The sequence below is a fragment of the Arvicanthis niloticus genome, chromosome 3, assembly GCF_011762505.2.
Source record: "Arvicanthis niloticus isolate mArvNil1 chromosome 3, mArvNil1.pat.X, whole genome shotgun sequence".
NCBI classification, from domain to species: Eukaryota; Metazoa; Chordata; class Mammalia; order Rodentia; family Muridae; genus Arvicanthis; species Arvicanthis niloticus.
In genome coordinates, this window is record NC_047660.1 from 94,478,741 (window position 1) to 94,496,211 (window position 17,471).

At 43.6% G+C, this 17,471-nt stretch overlaps 1 long non-coding RNA gene across 1 annotated transcript in view; it reads left to right on the forward strand.

The window, feature by feature from the left end:
- The first annotated feature begins 1,298 nt into the window (after positions 1-1,298).
- The window catches only part of LOC117705413 (uncharacterized), a 102,941-nt gene continuing 86,768 nt past the window's right edge, over positions 1,299-17,471 (forward strand). Inside the window, exons 1-2 of the long non-coding RNA XR_013109455.1 lie at positions 1,299-1,410; positions 2,054-2,110. This is a non-coding gene — a long non-coding RNA (uncharacterized LOC117705413). The remainder of the gene's footprint in view (positions 1,411-2,053; positions 2,111-17,471) is intronic.

Consider the following 17,471-nt stretch of genomic DNA (forward strand, 5'->3'; position numbering starts at 1 on the left):
AGCTCTCACCCTAGATCAGGGTTTAGAAACTTAGAAATCAGGAACCCACCCATAAGGCAGAAATTCTTGGATGTTCCCCCTGAGAAATGAGAACACGTGCCAGGGAGCTCCCTGTGTTCTTTGGCTGCTTACATTAGTCCCACTGGGACACATCTTGGCTGTTTAAATGCATTCTGGCAGCTCAGAGGTGACATTCCTCCAAACACCACATGCCTGCTGAGCCCCCAGAATCAGATGTGCAATTTCAGGTGAGCATGTCTTTATGCCCTTGCAGGGCTTATGTTTAACTTGCCTACTTTCCCTTCAGGCCCCTCCTGCAAGACTGAAGGCCTGAGAGGATGCCAGGGCTGAGACAGTGAAGGTGGGGGTGCTGGGATAGACAGAAAGGAGAGGGCCAAGGAGCGGGACGTGGATCAGCACTGTGTGTCCAGGCTCCACTTATAGAATCAGGAGCTTTTTAAAATTTTCACAAGACATCATTTGTCTATCATCATTTATCTCTGAGTGTTTACTCTATGCCAAATGCAGCCAGGTAGCTAAGGCAGAGACAAAGGGACAGTTAGAAAATTTAGATTATAAGAAACCAGGTTTGTTGTGTTGGGAGCATTCACATTCATAATAGGGAAAGGGCTGAATTAGCTAAGAGAGAGAGAGAGAGAGAGAGAGAGAGAGAGAGAGAGAGAGAGAGAGAGAGAGAGAGAGAGAGAGAGAGAGATTGGGAGAGAGAGAGAGAGAGAGAGAGAGAGAGAGAGAGAGAGAGAAGAAAGAAAGGAAATAAAAAGAAAGATAAAAGAAAAGGAAAGAAAGGAAACAAACAAACAAAGAAAGAAAAGGTTAATTCAAGGAGGAGATGGAAGAGTGAAGCAAGGGGTGAGATGTCTGGACAATGTCCAGAGCAGACACACTGATCCTAAATCCCTGTAATTACACAGCAGCCCGTCCCGTTCCTGATCCATCAGCCCTCTGACTTGGATCCCACCCACATGCTGAGCTTTCTAAAGCCCACTAGGAAGTGGGCTTTAATCCCAGCAATCAGGGGTGTGTGGGTGTTGGGGGAAACAGATGCTGCTTACTGGGGGCTTTCTGGCTGCACTGCCTGTTTTGTGTCAACTTGACCCAAACAAGAGTCCTGAGAGAGGAAGGAGCCTCAACTGAGGAAATACCTCCATGAGATCCAGCTGTAAGGCATTTTCTCAACTAGTGGTCAATTCAGGAGGGCCCAGCCCACTGTGGGTGGTGCCATCCCTGGGTTGGTCGTCCTGGGTTCTATAAGAAAGTAGGCTGAGCAAGGCAGTAAGCAGCACCCTTCCATGTCCTCTGCATTATCAGCTGTCTCCAGGTTCCTGCTCTGTTTGAGTTTCTGTCCTGGCTTCCCTCAGTGATGAACAGTGGTGTGGAAGTATAAATCAAGTAAGTCCTTTCCTTCTCATCTTGCTTTTTGGTCACGACAATAGAAACCCTAATTAAGACACCAGCCAAACCCTGGCCTATTTGGCAAATTCTACACCGGTGGAAAAGCCTGCCTCAAAATTATGGTAGGTAGTATTTGAGGACCAAAACCCAAGGTTGATGAAGGTTTTCCTTCACCCTTCACATGCATACCTTTGTGTGTGTGTGTGTGTGTGTGTGTGTGTGTGTATGTATGTAAATATCTTTGTGTGTGCACATAGAAGGAAACACACACATATACACAAATAGACACACATACATTCCCACCACATCACACAGAGACACAGACACAGAAACATACACATGAGAGAAGGAAGATGCTTCTTAGAACAAAAGTTGCTTCTGAAAGATATTTCTCTAAACCAGTTATATACCTGATTCCAGGTGTGTGAGAATCACAACCTGGGCAAATTCATAAGACAGGTGACCACTGGAGTCTGGGGGTGGGAGAGATCAGGAGTGAGGGGGTACTGCGAGTTTTAGTTTTTCAAGATGAAATGATTCTGGGGATTATGTGTTCACCAGTGTGGCTATAACAACCACTGACAAACCAAGTACCTAAAATGGCTAACACAGTAAATTTTATGTCATATGTATTTTACAGCAATTAAAACTGGAAAAAGAGAAGGAAGGAGAAAAGGAAGAAAGGAAGGAAGAGAAGGTAAGAATCACAATTTTTTCCAGAGCTAGGGACTGTGGGAAAGTCTGTATCACACAACCTCTGACTCACTCTATATAAGAGACGACACGTGAACATCTCTGTCCCTCTCCACACAGCTGGATCTTATGATACACACCGTTGGTAGCCTGCTTATTTCTCTTGTATTTAAGACACCAAAACATTTTTTTGTCCATGAGTAAATGTGTACACCAGCCTTAAAGATGACAGAGACAACCCTATTAATCAGTTTCTATAATCTCTTCCATGATTTATGTCATGATCACCATGATTATCAACACTCTTAGATTACCCTGCTAGATTATTGCCTTGGGCCACATTCCCCTGTTAGAATTGCTATCTTGATAATCTTCAGCTTTTGAGAGCTTCCTAATACTGTTGTCAAATCATCCTTAAGAAAAAGCTATATGGCACAACATGTTCCCCAGCTGTGTGTGCTGGTCTGACTCTCAACCTTTTTTGTGTTTGATCTTAGTCTCAGGCAAAGAGACCTCAGTCACTCCTGCCATCCCATCCACCACACACACACCCTCCCCCACTGTGCACAGGGGGATGAGGTGGTACCCATTCTGAATCCTTGCATAGAACTGACAGCCTTGGCTGCTGCATGGTCACTATTTTCACTCCCTGTCTACATGCCTTACTTCCCCATGAGTCACAGAGACCGTTGAGAGCAGGGACATAGGATTTGCCTCTGCCTGGTTCTGGAAGCAAGCAATGACTGAGGGCTTTTATGAGGCCTTTTAAGTAAAAGAAAGATTTCTTTCTAGACTCCTGGGGGAAATGGGAACAAAAAGTCTACACTAAAGGCCAGGAGCACCTCTTTTTCCGGTGTTTCCAGGCTTGGAACCCTTTTGGTTTGGGTTTTAGTTATATTGTCATCCAAGAACAATAGATCTCCATCTGGCCAAGCCAGCAGGCATCCTCAGTGAGCACTATCCATTCATTATCTCCAAGCCCCTTCAGGAGGCCAGCTTTCTAGAGTTACTGAAATTGTGAGAGTTTTCTGATCAGTCTGAGATGAGCAAAAAGGGCAGGGTGAGCATCCATGGGCTAGCCTATTTCTCTCATAATGGAATTCAGAAGTCTGCCTCAATAGGGGTGTCTGCCAGTAAGCAGCCAGCTATTCTAAAGGGACTTCTCCATCTGCTCTGAGGATACTGTTAGGTTTTATCAGCCTTGGTTCTTCTTGGAAAACCCCAGCAGCGTCTCAGGGAACATGTGCCTTCAGGCAACTCTGCTGCTTGAAAAATACTTGATTTCATGCAGATTTCCTCCATCTCATCAGAAAGCACACTAATATCATAGCTTCGCAATGATGTTGAAGAAGGGGTTTGACTATGCTCATTTTGTGACTTCTCTGGGATCCAGAGACTTTCAGTTAGTGCTTCTTGACCTTGAATACAATGCGTCTCAGAGATCCATATATTTGGCAAATGGGACACAGATCTACAGGAAGATGTTTAGGTGAGATGGGGTGATAATTTGTTTGAGCAGTTACTCTCTTCTCTGCCTTTTTGCCATTTTTTTTGAAGTGGGAGTTTCTAATAGTGTCATGTGAGGCAGACTCAGATGGTGTTCTGCTGAAGCAATTCACATGGGAAGACACATGATTTTTGGAGAGGGTATAAATAGGACTCAACAGACAGTGACTGCACACTTGCATAGCTCTGCAATGCCTCATTGGTCTCATGCCTTTGCTGATCTTCCCTTCACTGAGGGAGGCACAGTAGAGAACTTCTCTTGGTGTCCCAGCTGGTCCTGGTTGCTCCCACTGACTTGTGCTGATTCAGCGGAAGCCTGGCGGTTTCTGCTAGATTCTGATGATGATTTGTGTTTGGTATCCTGACACTACTGATCTGAACTGCTGGTATCATGGCAACGGAGGTTGGAATTGCCCTAAAGAACTAGTCTTAAATGGGTCCACATCACCTTGCCCCATTTATCATCTTTTCTCCCCTACCTTTGGATGGTGGGCTAGAAGGGGAGTCAAAGTGTTTGAGAACCATTATTAAAAATAGATTTTAAAAATCTAAGCCTACAATTTTCATTCCCTCTGCATCAGGCACTGTGCCAGGCCCCTTTCTGCTTTGTCTCTGCTTAATTCTTCCAGCTGCCCGCAACAGGAGGAATGGGGGGATTCGATGCTAACTAACCCAGCCCAGCTGTCCGCTCTTTGTTGTACATATCATGTCAATGGGGAGAAAAGTTGTACTGAAAAACTTTGGAGAAGGGAAACTCAGTTCCCTTACACAAGTGAGGGTATGATTTACTTTGGAGAAAACTGTGTGGGAAGCTGGAGGCAGAGGCTTGAAGAAGAGGAAAGCAAGGGGGCCTGATGAGCTCCAGCTGAACTGCTGGGAGCAGAGAGGATGGGATAAGTACCATGATGGAAGAAACGAGAAAGAGAGAGCTATGTTTAAGACACCCGTAGGGAAGATGGTGGCCTGACTCTGTGGTGTCATCTTTAATGAGACATTCAGTAAAGTGTACGCGGTGTCCTCCATAACTTCCTTCTGTGTTGAAGGTTAAACCCATTTTCTCTTTCACCTCTGTGTGTGTCTTTCTCTCTCTGAAATTAAATCAATTCCTTCCCTTTTCTCTGTGCCTGTCTATCTCTCTGTCTCTCTGTGTGTATGTGTGTGGGGGGGGGTGTGGGTGGGTGAGCATACACATGCATGCTTGAGTATAATAGTTTAGTGCTGACAATAGCTTCCAGGTCTAGGTGACCCAGTTTTACTTGGATAATATGAAAAAGTCTAAGCCCACTTGTCTTATTTGACCTTCACATTGCAGACTTGCTGGGGGGAATTCCTCAAGAGACTTTAGTTTTGAGTTCTTTTCCATCCATAAGAAGGAGCCAGATAATTAGTTGACAATGTACAAGGCTCTGAGTAAAACCCAATTCTCCTGACTCTCAGGCTGCAGTTCTCTCTTCTCTCTCCACTCCTCCCACTTTCTGCTGTTCTCTTTCCCCTCATCCCTCCTGCCCAGTAGTGCACTCTAGCCTTAGATCAAGATACTATCTGAAAACTTTTTAGCCTCAAGAGTCCAGAAACATTGCCTTCTGGGAAGGAAGAAGTCCTGAACATGGTGTTCAGGTGTATGGAGAGCCCACAAGCCCTACTTCTTCAGTGTAGAATAGAAAGCTGTGGGTAGCAGCCTGGTTGTGGTGAATGCATCTCAGTACCTGGCCTCCCAAAGGCAAAGGATTCAGAATGAGTGGGGATTTCCTAACTCACCTGGGCCAAGCAGGGTTTTAATAACATCCAGTTAGGACACTGGCTGGCAGGTTTGCATGCTGCAGGTTGATGCTGTATTCCACACACCCAGGCCTGAGAAGAGTCCCTGAGGACTTTGCTTTCTGCTCACTTCTGCCTTTCTTTCAACACTGGAAGAGCCCATTTGTATGTAGTTTGGCTAAGAAAAATCCTGTTGCTTTCCAAGTGATGCTTTGTTGTTTGTGTTACACAAACATCTGAAAAAGCAGCATTTCCTACTCCACACTCCCAGCCAGAATTGACTGCTGTCTCTATATAATAAAGCAACATGTTTTGTTCCTCTCTTCTAATTGGAAGACACAAAGTCTCAACAGACAGAACGAACATGTTTATTGATCCAGCCTCATCCCAGAAACTGGCCTGCACCACAGGGAATGAATGAGCCAGAGAAAGAGAGCTGATTTTAAATACTTTGCAAATCCTCCTTAGTGGTATTAATGGGTAGCAGGCTGCAAGGTGCATCAAGACCGCAGCTGCCAAAGCAAACAAGGGTGGAGCGAACTGTTTTGTAATAACCTGAAGAATCTAAGGCATGACTCATTTTCTGGGCTGGCAGGCTCCTCAGGCTGATCTGGAAACATACTGATTCCCCAAATGCAGAGATAATAAAGCTTTTATGAATGCAGGAGCAAGCTTGGATGCTCAGAAAGGAGAGAAGATTCATCAGCTAGGTCTCCAAAGAAGCAGCAGAGAACAGAAATCTGGAGCAGCCCAGGAAGGCAGCAGCCCATCAAACCAGATTCTGGTCTTGGAGATGGTCTCCACCATCTTTTCTAGACCCGATTTAAGCACTTGTTACAGCATAGCAGATTGGAGTGCAGTTGCCTGGGTTGGGCTTCCTTGGGGCTCTCTGTGACCCCCTTGATCATCTCCCAATCCAGAAGGAGCTGACAAGACCTCCTCTGAGTATGCTGCTAGGAGACATATTGAGCTGGGCCTGAGCTCTTGGCAGGACTGACTTCGGTCCCATCTGTGACCTGTGTAAAGCAAGGTCACCTACTACCTGCCTGGATCTTGGCCCTACTGGTTCCAGCGGACATTTTGCTTTCTGTATTTGGCACCATCCAGTTGTCATACAGGGTGGCCCAGGGTTGCCCTGTCCTTGCTCCTTGAAAAGCATTCATTGACCTGGGATTTGAAGGGAACTTCCCTCCTTTTAAAGTGCCTCTGGTCTCTAATGACAATAGGGAGAGTATTCGAAGGAACTCTAGCAGCTGCCTGAGGCAATTTGCTTTGAATCCAGCAATTCTGAATTCCAAACTAGATTCTTCTGTTTGATACCTACCCCAAGGGCAAGTTCACCCAGCCCCTCTTAGAGACCAAAAGTCCCTCATTTTGTGAGTAAACAGTTCTTTACTCACCAGATGCTTAGGAGACATTCTGTAAGCTCAGAACTGAAAGGCAGAAAAGTCCTATAGCATCATGTGACTATTATGATGGATTAAGCCCTGGCCTGAAAGTTGAAAGCGTAGTCTTGAGTTCTGACACTGATATTTAGTTAAACACTAGGAAAAAAATTATAACTATTTATTCAGCTTTATTGTTTTTATGTTATTTTTTATGATTCTTTAAATTGTAGAATATATTTAATGAAACTTGCCCTTTTGGTCACTGTTAAGTGGACAGGTCAATGTTTTTTAGGAACATCTATATCATTTTCAAATTTTCTGATCACTTCAGGAGGATCTCTGTGTCGTTACATAATAACTATACACATCTCTCACATTTCAGAAGCTAGAAGCCTCAATGACACACTCTCTCTGCATTTTATTTCCTTTATATAACTGGAATCATGGTGTCTGGCCTACTTCATACAGTGTCATCTGTATTATTCAATGTCTCAGAATTCTATGCCTTTTGTGTCTGAGTCATTAGCCACTGTGTGTTGCATACGACATTTTGTATATTATTCATCTTTTAATTAACATCTGTGTATTTACAATGGTTTGCCTGTTATTACATTGTATTTGTTTTTACCTTTTGGCCATAGCAATGCTGCAATGAACATCAGTAGATATGAGTATCAGTGTTTGAATCCTAGCTTCCAGCTACCTCAGTTACAAATTTAGGAATAGAATCTCTAGATCAGATAGCAGTGTTATATCTAGCCTTTGTGTGTACATGTGCATATGCAATCTCCCCAGGCTCCTGGATCTGGCTTTTTGAGAAACCACCACACTGGTCTACACAATGGCTCTCCTAGCTTTCATCCCTTTGAACACTTCATATTGTCTGGCTGTCTTATTCAGTCACCAACATGTAAAGGGTCACCTCATTGTAGTTTTGATTTGTACCTGCTTAATGACGAGTGATGATCAGCTTCTCTTTATATGTTTCTTGGCTACTCTTGTATCTTCTTTGGAAAAAATATCTATTGAATGCTTTTCAATGCTTTTAACTGAATTGAGTTTTTGCCAATTTGGAAGGATTTATAAACCCCAGATGTTAAACCCACACTATACAATTGATTTTCAAGTAACTTTTACCAATTTATAATTTACCAATCCATTTTATTCAGTTTTATATTTTATATACATTTCCAGACACATTCTAGTGTGGCTTTAAACTATGAACATGATTCTATAATTCAGGAGCTAACATTGCCTTGAAACTGAACCTTCAGTATCATGTCGACCCTTGAGAATTCAAACAAGCATACAAACTTCTCAACACAAAAAGATGATGACTTGTTATTGTGTAGCAGTTTTCTAGAGTTGAAACATTTCAAGCTGCTGGGAGGCTATTTGCTGGTCAGAAAGTTCTAAGTTGAAGTGTTCCCCACCCCACCCCTGCACCAGGAAGGGGAAGGCAGAGACTAATAAGTCTCAGGAAGGAAACACCTCACAAGTCTCAAAATGTACCTGAAACTAATAAGATACACAGGGATTTGCCTATGGTTATAAAATCAGCAAACAACTGCTAGTTGAGGAGATTCTGACCTATCCAGCTGCCTGCACATAATGTAGAGATTGGGGGTTGTAGCTTTCATGAGATGTCATTACCCATGCTAAGGCAGGCTTTTTAGTGATACAACTGCCTTTGAGTGGCCCCTACTCCTTTAAGTAAACACCAGAAAACTCATTGATTTATTCATTCGAACTTTTAGAATCATTGTTTCTTTGATCTGCTTTTGGTTGTTCCCTTTCTAGGTAAGTAGATGGTTGCTTGTTCCCCAGGAAGTCTCACATGAAACTTGGGAGAATCATACTTTTGTACCCGGCTAGCTTCCTACACTGACAAGAGGCAATAATTTTTGTTGTTCTAAGTGTCATTTGAACTTCTGATTTGGACCAGCCTCAAACAGACCAGCTGCATAAAGTGACCTCCAAGCACTGGTAAGATACGGTGAAGGTGAAACGACTTACTTGGTTGTTATCCTGAGTGTTAACTTCTGATTTGGCACAGCCCCTTACAGACCATAGGTAGTTAAACATCTGCCATATCCTCTTGGTTCAGCAATGGAGGGATAGGATGAAACGACCGACCTAACTATATTGGTTTCTAATTGGCTGAAATCCTAATGCACAGATAGCAAAAGGATAGAGGTTTCTCTTGACTCGAAATTAGCTGGTTCAACAGAGCTTGAAGTTGAAATGTGTGTTTTGGAATCACAAGAGAGAATTTCCTGTCCTTTTAATTGTCTATAACATCTATTAGGTAGGAACTCCCTGCTTTTCACTCTGGCAAAGGACAGTAGACGCAGCCTCTTAAGGGAAACTCCGATGAAAGAACAGGGAGACTTGGAAGACTGGGAAGGAAGGGGGGCAGGACAAGGAGCAGTCCTCTTCCAGCCAGTGTACTTCCACATCCCCAATCCTTTTTTATCTAGAGAGAAAGTGACCTGAACTGAGAGGGGAAGAAAAACAAATAAGGGACAAATCCCACTTCAAGTCCTAGCTTTAAAGTGAAGCCCTTGAACTTCCACAGCCCAGTGCAGAACTCTACATGGTATGATGAGTCTATTGTGCTGGAGAGGAAAAAAAAAACTGAGTTTCTAGGGTCCATGAGCTTGGCCTTGCCTGAGGACTGGATGGAAGCTGTTGCTCTAACTCACAGTAGAAAAAATTATTTGTGACTAAGTGTTGCAGTCATGCAGAGGAAGAGGCAAAGTGAGCCTCATAGCACCAGGCAAAGGAGAAATAGATAATGCAAAGTCAGGCGTCAAAAATCACGAATCTCTGTACTAAGTACTAAAAGGATACTTGGCTTAGCATGGGGACCCTGGGTTGATACCATGTGATATCTATGACAAAAGGCAGCTTCCTGCCAGAAAGGGTCAAGAACCACTGCAATAGGAAGTTTTGCTTAGTGCCTGCAAAACCACAAGAAACACATAGTGGGGGCAGAGCAGGGTAGAGGAGGCACCAGAAAAGAGGCACTGGCCCCCTGGCCAAGAGAATGCCAGCCTCTGCCCCAAAGTGATGCCAGGGACTGCCTGCATGATAGGCTCTGAGTGCCAGGAGACAGCAGAAACACATGCTGTACTTTCTGTTTGGTTTTTTTACTTTTCTACCTTGCCAGATGCCCATGAAGGGAGAGCTCTCCAAGCCCATCAACCAACAAGACTAATATAGAATGTGTCTGGCATAGGGAGCAGACAGAACTCACCACTATATCCAAGACTGGGCTCTCAGGAGGGAGCCATTTTCTTTGTGTAGAGTGAAATTCTCATGTCCTACAAAGGGGGAAACATGTACCTTTGGAGGAAAAGCAATATCAATGTTGGGCTTTATTGCTCTAATGGCTCTTTAGCCATCTTTCTGGTCCAGGAGTTAGTGATTGGAAGACTTTCAAGATGCTGCTCTTCCTATAGAAAAGTAGATAATCAGATTGGCTCTCTGCACAGCATGCTGAGACTCAGGGAGAGAAGCTGGTGTTGTCTGTGTACATCCTATGCTTGTGCTCATGCATCTCCATCACATGTTGGCCTCAGGGCTGGAGGGCCTAGAGCTTGGGACCCAACTGTTTCTCTTTCCTAGGTATTATAGCAACACTTTCTTGCAGGCCCCATCCACGGCATATCCCTCTTAGCAAAATCAGTTATTTCCCCCGTGCAAGGTCTGAGGGCCTTCTAGCTAGTACTGACAACTAGCTAGTGGGCAGTAGAAGACTATAATTAGTGCCCAGGCTCCAGAAACAGCCTGCTTTCGTTTGATCAGCTCCACATCGCTGTGTGACTTCCAATAAGTTACTTCTCTGGCCATGCTTTGGCAGTGTTGGCCAAATAATTAGTAAAAGAAGGTCAGAGTCTGAACATTTGACTGAATCTGCTACTTACTCTCTTTTTGTCAATAGGCAAAATAGACTTCCTCATCCTGAGGGTCCTGTTTCTTATCTATACAGAGGGGCACGTGATAATATCCAGGGACAGGATAGGCAGAAGTCGTGGATGGGCTGTTCTAGGAAAACTCTGGGATCAGCCTTCAGAAGAGTGCTGAGGACCACCTTCCTGGTTTCCTTACAGAGGGGCTATACCCTATCCACCACTTCTCCCCGGCCTCTAGCCATGCCCACCATTTTCAGGCATAGCAACTGAGTAGTTTTTCTGCTTTGGACAAGTCCTTGCCTTTTTCCCTTTGTCTGAAGCCCCTTGACCCCACACTCAACTTTACACTGGTCTTCAGGCCGCTCCCCACCCCAGAGCACCGTTGGATTGGTTCCCATGAAGCCCCTGGATGAGATCAGCAATGGTTCACCACCGCTCGTTTTACCGTTCTTTTTTTTACCGTTTGCCGCTGCTTGCTTTCACATTTATCAATGGATTAGCATGTACATGTCAGATGTGAAATGTCAGGTTGCCTCAGTCCTGCTATATTCACAGCTTTTTATAAATTGCACATCTCTCAGGTGTTTATTGACTGAGCTAGTGAGTGAATAAATGGATGGAGAAATGCGCAATTCCCTCAGGCTGACTGTAGCTGTGTAGCAGGTTCGCCCTCCTGCCGAAGAATGAGAGCTGCCCTGTCATGGGGCTCGGCTCCAATCCATTATGAATGCGCTGCAAAAAAAAGACACCATAAACAATGGTGGCACTTTAGCTTTAGGAACACGATGCTAGTGATGCTCCATCAAAACAATGGGATGTGCAGGTGTTTCTGAACTTAGAAGTGACAAGGAGTGTGGCTTGTGAGCTCACGAGGTGGTAGTGTAGGATCAATCGCTAAGAGTGAGGGCTCTTCAGTCAGACCTCTTGGTGAGAACCAGCTCCAGCCTCTCTAGCTGTGGCATCTTTGGGAAACCTGTGCCTGTGCTTTGTCTTCACGCAGGAGACTGTTTGTTGGGTTTTTGAAAAGATAAAAATAAGATGACATATACAAAGAACTTGACACACAGCAATTCCTTCATACATGCTCGTATTGTATTTTTTCATTTTTGATTCTACAAAATCCTAGGGACAAAAAATATATCTTATTTTCCTGAATCCTGGTCTCATTTAATATACTAGGTTTCAAAGCCTAAGTAATGAAACTCTGCAGAGTCATTTAAATTTATATGTGCTTAAGATATCTTGACTGATGCTAATCCAAGCATTTATGATTGCTTAAGGTGTGTTTACATTAGCCACTGTCGAGGAGGGGGGACTCAGCAAGTACACATAGGGCAATATGTCTGAAGGACCTGCATAAAAATTGAACACCACTGGGCAGAGTTTATACAATCTTGTCATCTCAGCTACTCAGGATGCTAAGGTGGGAAGACAACAAGTTCAAGGCTATGCTGTAGGACTTAATGACACTCTTTCTCAGACTAAAATTTAAAATAGGGCTGGCAGTACCACTTAGTATCAGAGCACTTGTCTAGCATATAGTAGGCACTGGGTTCAGTCTTCGGTATTGGAAATGGATGAGAGTAATGAATGTATTGTGTCTCCAGTGGTTGCCACAAACGCACATGTATTTTTTTTTTCATAGAGTATATTTCCTTTCAGGGTTGTGGTGGAGCTAAACAAATCCTAACCTTCCTAGACAGTTGTCTAATAGCTAGGTGTTTTAAACTATGATGCACAATGGAAAGACATTGATGCTGATACCAACAATTCTTGACTCTCTTATTAGTAAAATTATTCTTCAGCCTCATTTACCCAATTTTCTAATAATCTGTATGAAGTATTTAGAAAAGGAGGAGCCCACCAGCCTGTGCCCTCCCAGGAACGTTGCCAGCCCCATGCTTGCTCATGAGTATAGCCTGCTGGGGGTGTGCTCTGCAACTAATTGCACCCAAGAATCACCAGAGCCAAAAGAGTGTCTGGATGGTACCTAGGAAGATAAATGTTTAGAGGACTTGTAAGCGTTCCATGTTGGCTTGCCATTGGTGGTACACAATAAGCAAGGTTGTGATTAATTGCTCCATAGGCCATGTTTAAGTATAGATTAAATGCTTTTGGTTGGAAAAAAAAAAAAAAAAAGAAACTTTTGACAGAGGAACTATTCAGTTTTTCCAAACTTATTGATTATGAAAAATATATACAAAAAATAATAGCAATCTTGTCCCAAGGACTATTCTAGACTCTGCTTCCTTTTATAGTGACCAAAAAAGCTACAACCCCATCTTATGGAGCTTATACTTAAGGGGGAAGATAGCAATAACACATGACACTGATGAATAAATTAAAAAGTAATTGCAGGTATGGCGCATGTTAAACTGAATGACATGATAAAGAATAGCTAAGGCAAGGAGTCAGTACACGGGGGGTGGGGGGGGATGAGGCCTATCAGGCAGGAAGGAGGCAGTTGCAGGAGGATCTGTAAAGATCGGTATGGGTCCAACATACTCACAAAACCTTCCACCCCAAATGTATCCTGTCTACAAGAAATGCAGAAATGGGATGGAGCAGAGACTGAGGAAATGGCCAACCAATAACTGGCCCAACTTGAGACTCATCCTATGAGCAAACACCAATCTCTAACACTGTTAACAGTACTCAGTTATGCTTGCAGACAGGAGTCTAGCATGGCTGTCCTCTGAGAGGTGTCACCCAGCAACTGACTCAGACAGATGCAGAGACCCATAGCTAAGCAGTGGATAGAACTTGGAGACTCTTATAGAAGAATAGGAGGAAGGATTTTGGTCCCCGAAGGGGATAGGAACTCCACAGGAAGATCAACAGAGTCAACTAACTTGAACCTTTGGGGCTCTAAGAGACTGAACCAACAACCAAAGAACATACACAGGGTAGACTTAGGATTCCCTGAACATATGTAGCAGATATGCAGCCTGGACTTCATGTTGGTCCCAAATAACTGGCCAGGGGTGAGGCAGGGGTTCAGGGGGAGGTGGAAGCTATCCCAAAAGCTGTTGCCTATATGTGAGATATGTTCTTCTAACTGGGCTGCCTTGTCTGTCCTCAGTGGGAGAGGATGCACCTAGCCTTGCAGACTTCATGTGCCAGGGTGGAGGGATACCCAGGTGCCCCCACCTGCTCAGAGGACAGGGGAAGAGGGATGGGGGAAGGATTGTGGAAGGGAGTGATGGGAAGGAGGGCAGTGATTGAGATGTAAAATAAATAAGTAAAATTAATTAATTAAAAAGAATGGGTCCCAATCAGAAAAAAGTATGTTGAAAAGCTCTGAAGACTAAAACACACCTGTTCTGAAGGAAAGACAAGCAAGCTTGTACTGTGACTTACGCATGATGAGTAAGAGCCACCCAAACAATAGAGTGAGTTTAGAATCCTTGTAGGCCTTGTTCAAGAGTCTGAACTTGAAGGTATGGGGAGGCATCGTGGCCCCTGAGTAGAGGTATAACCCGGCTGCTTAAAAATTTAACAGACTTTTCTGATGGATGAAGCGTCCTGACAAGAAGTCAAACCTCTCTCTCTCTCTCTCTCTCTCTCTCTCTCTCTCTCTCTCTCTCTCTCTCTCTCTCCACTCTCTCTCTCTCTCTACGCTACATTATTTATTCACTTTATATCCCCAATCCTAGCTTTCCCCCTCTTCCTCTCTGTCCCTTCCTTGCACCCCACTTCTTACTCCTCCTCCCCTTCTCCCAAGAAAAGAGGAGGCCTTCCCGAGGTCCATCCAGTGCTGGCACTTCAAGCCACAGCAGCAAGATTAGGTATATCCTCTTGCACTGAGGCTAGACAGGGCAGCCCAGTTAGGGGAAAGGGATCCAAAGCCAGGTAGTATAGTCAGAGACAGCTCCTGCTCCTGCTTTAGGAGTCCCACAGGAGGACCCAGATGCACAATACATATGTGTGTGAAGAGGGCCTAGCTTGGACCCATATCTTTGTGGCTGATTCTCTTTTAAAGATGACATTAAGATGCACCTTTTCTTCCTGGGAAATGACTCTATGGTTTGCTGATGCTAGAAAGTCACTATTACAGTCCAGGTGTGCCTGCTTAAGTTACTCTATGCTGTATAAGATAGTATATCCTATGTAAAACTGTGCCTTTCACCAAAGGACTCATTTTATAAACAAAATTTTTACTCTACTTTTTGAGTCTGGAGGAGGATTCTGAGCCTGTATGGACACATAAATGTCACTGTCTTCAGGCTCTATCCATGCAGCAGAGACTGTTTAATGAGTTATTCCTGGATGTAGAAAGAGACATTCTATGAATGTATTATTGAGAGCATATAGGTATATTATGATTATATGAATAAACCAAGCCTAGGAACTTATCAGACATACCAGACCAAAAAAAGAGTGTAACTCCCTCTCTCACCTGGACTCCAAAAGAGGTAGATGCCTAGTGCTGTAATGGTGACAGCCCCAAATCTACCTGTCACCTGGTCACCCAGTATTGACAGACAACTCTAGACTGTCCCAGGGCTTCAGCTTGGATTGGACCCACAGCTGATAAAATTTATTTAAATTGACTTCTTCTATCCTGTTTGCCTGTGTGGACCTGTTTGCCATCTTTGTGCCTGTTTGCCCATCTGGCCCTGCACTCACCCTTTGCTTTCCCTTGTCCTTGCAGCTTAGCCCTGACTTGGAAGTTTCACTCTACACCAGCAGTGCAAAATCTGCCCCCCAGCTTGCTGTCTTTTATCAGTTTAGAGACTCTTACATCCTTATCAGTTGTTCAACAGTTCCCACTTAATCTTAAATGTAAGGAAGATAGTCTACTTTCACAGGCCCCTGAAAATCCTAGAACACATTGCCTCTTTAAGCATCTACAGCTATTCTATAAGCTACACATATTTACAGATAGGTAGATGGAGAGATGATAGATAGATAGATAGACAGATAGAGATAGGAAGATAGATTGGGAGGTAGGTAATATATATGTAACATTACATTTACTATATATTATGTGACTTGATAGCTAATGTAAGTGAATAAGATTGGAATAAAAGGATTGATTACTTAGCTTGACCTGGGCTATCAAGTAGAGCAGGACTATCTGACAAGTTGTTGTTACTGACACCTCTGTTCCTTGTAGATTTACTGATATCCAACAAATTATTGTGATAAAACACAAATCCGTGTGTGTTTATGTTTCTGACATAGCATGCTCAGGACAGTTCCTTTAAAGATCAAACATATATACTGGTATTGTCCAGGCTGCTGGGCTTTTCTGGATCCACTTTAGAGATATGTTTGACTTATTTTATCACTTAAAAGGCCTCCCAGGGGCAGATGAAGTCCTTCAGTTCCCCGGGGAATTTGAAGAGTTTTGGGCAAAGTTTCAAGTACAGAAAACTGCTCCAAGCAGCAAAAGACAGGTCTACCTTAAATAGCAGGTACCTGCCACACAGTTTCTTAGCTTGTTCATTCCTGTGGTTCTTAGCAGAAAGGGATCAAACAAATGTACAATCATAATAGAACTATCTCTGGAGCCTTGAAAGAATTAGCTAGAAAAGAAGTAGATTAAATTCCCAAAGACCAGCTTCTTAGCAGAGTTGTTTTAGAGAAAAGGGTCCTGGATGTTAAGTCCCCAGGCTATACTGTCTGAGCCCATCAGTGTGCCCAGCACTCAGCAGGTACTCCACAAACACCTGTGGGACATGGGTGGATTTCCCCAGAGTACCTACTGTATAAATACTAGGGCACAGAATGGTACTTGGCACAGCTTGGAAGACAGAAGATGAACATCATCTGCTCATGGAGCTAGTGCTGAAAAGTCCATGGCAGAAGAATCCACAGACTGAGATAATAGCTGAAACCTAGGCTGTGACCATGGAGAATTTGTAAATGATTCCATGGTCCAAGACATACCGAACAATGGATCATAGTTACATAACAGAGCAGGACTTGCTGGAGAACATGACATCAGAAGCTGAGGGCCAGGGGTACTGACAAGTTGAGACATAAAGAACATCCAGATTTTTGATGGACAAGAAGGCATAATAGAGACAGTAAGTGTGAGAGCATTATTATAACTCTAAAGGCCACAGCTTTCAGATATTGCTATTGGGAAGATCCATTTATTGGTTTTTTTTTTTTTTTTTTCATAAGCTCCTTGAGGCTAAGCACAGGATAGTACTGCTGCCATATCCCTCCTGCCTACAGCATGTTATCCAGACACTAGGTATCCCAGGTATTTAAGGGAATGATGCAAGTGGCTGTTTTGATGCTGAGGGATACTTCTCTGCAATTCATGTCTTCCCAGCCATCCATAGCAGAGAGGCCTTTTGTCCCCATTTCCTTCCAAACTCATCGCTATCAATACCACTTTACTAGCCTCTGCAACGTTTTTGTTCTCCAAAGTAGGGGGCACTGGAACGGAACTCTGACTCAGTCATAGCTGTAGTCTATGGTGAACACATAAACAGGTATTAGTGTGAGCCAAAGACCTACTGTTAAAAGTAAAAAGAAATATCTGTTTTAATGGGGTCATGTGTGTCTTATCTTCTAGATGTGACATTTTTAATCTGACTTACTGATTTTGTTCTACCACCATTCCCTGAGGCTCAGGGATCATCACTGAAGAGGGGGCAGAAAGACTGTGGAAGACAAGGGAAATGGATTTCTATAGCAAAATTATATTTGCTCGACATAGCAGTGAAGTTACACAAATGGATTCACAATAGAGGGATCACATGTACAACACTTGCATGTAATAAAACTAGGTCAAATCCCAGCATAGACAGGGAGATGCTCAATAAGTACCACCCCT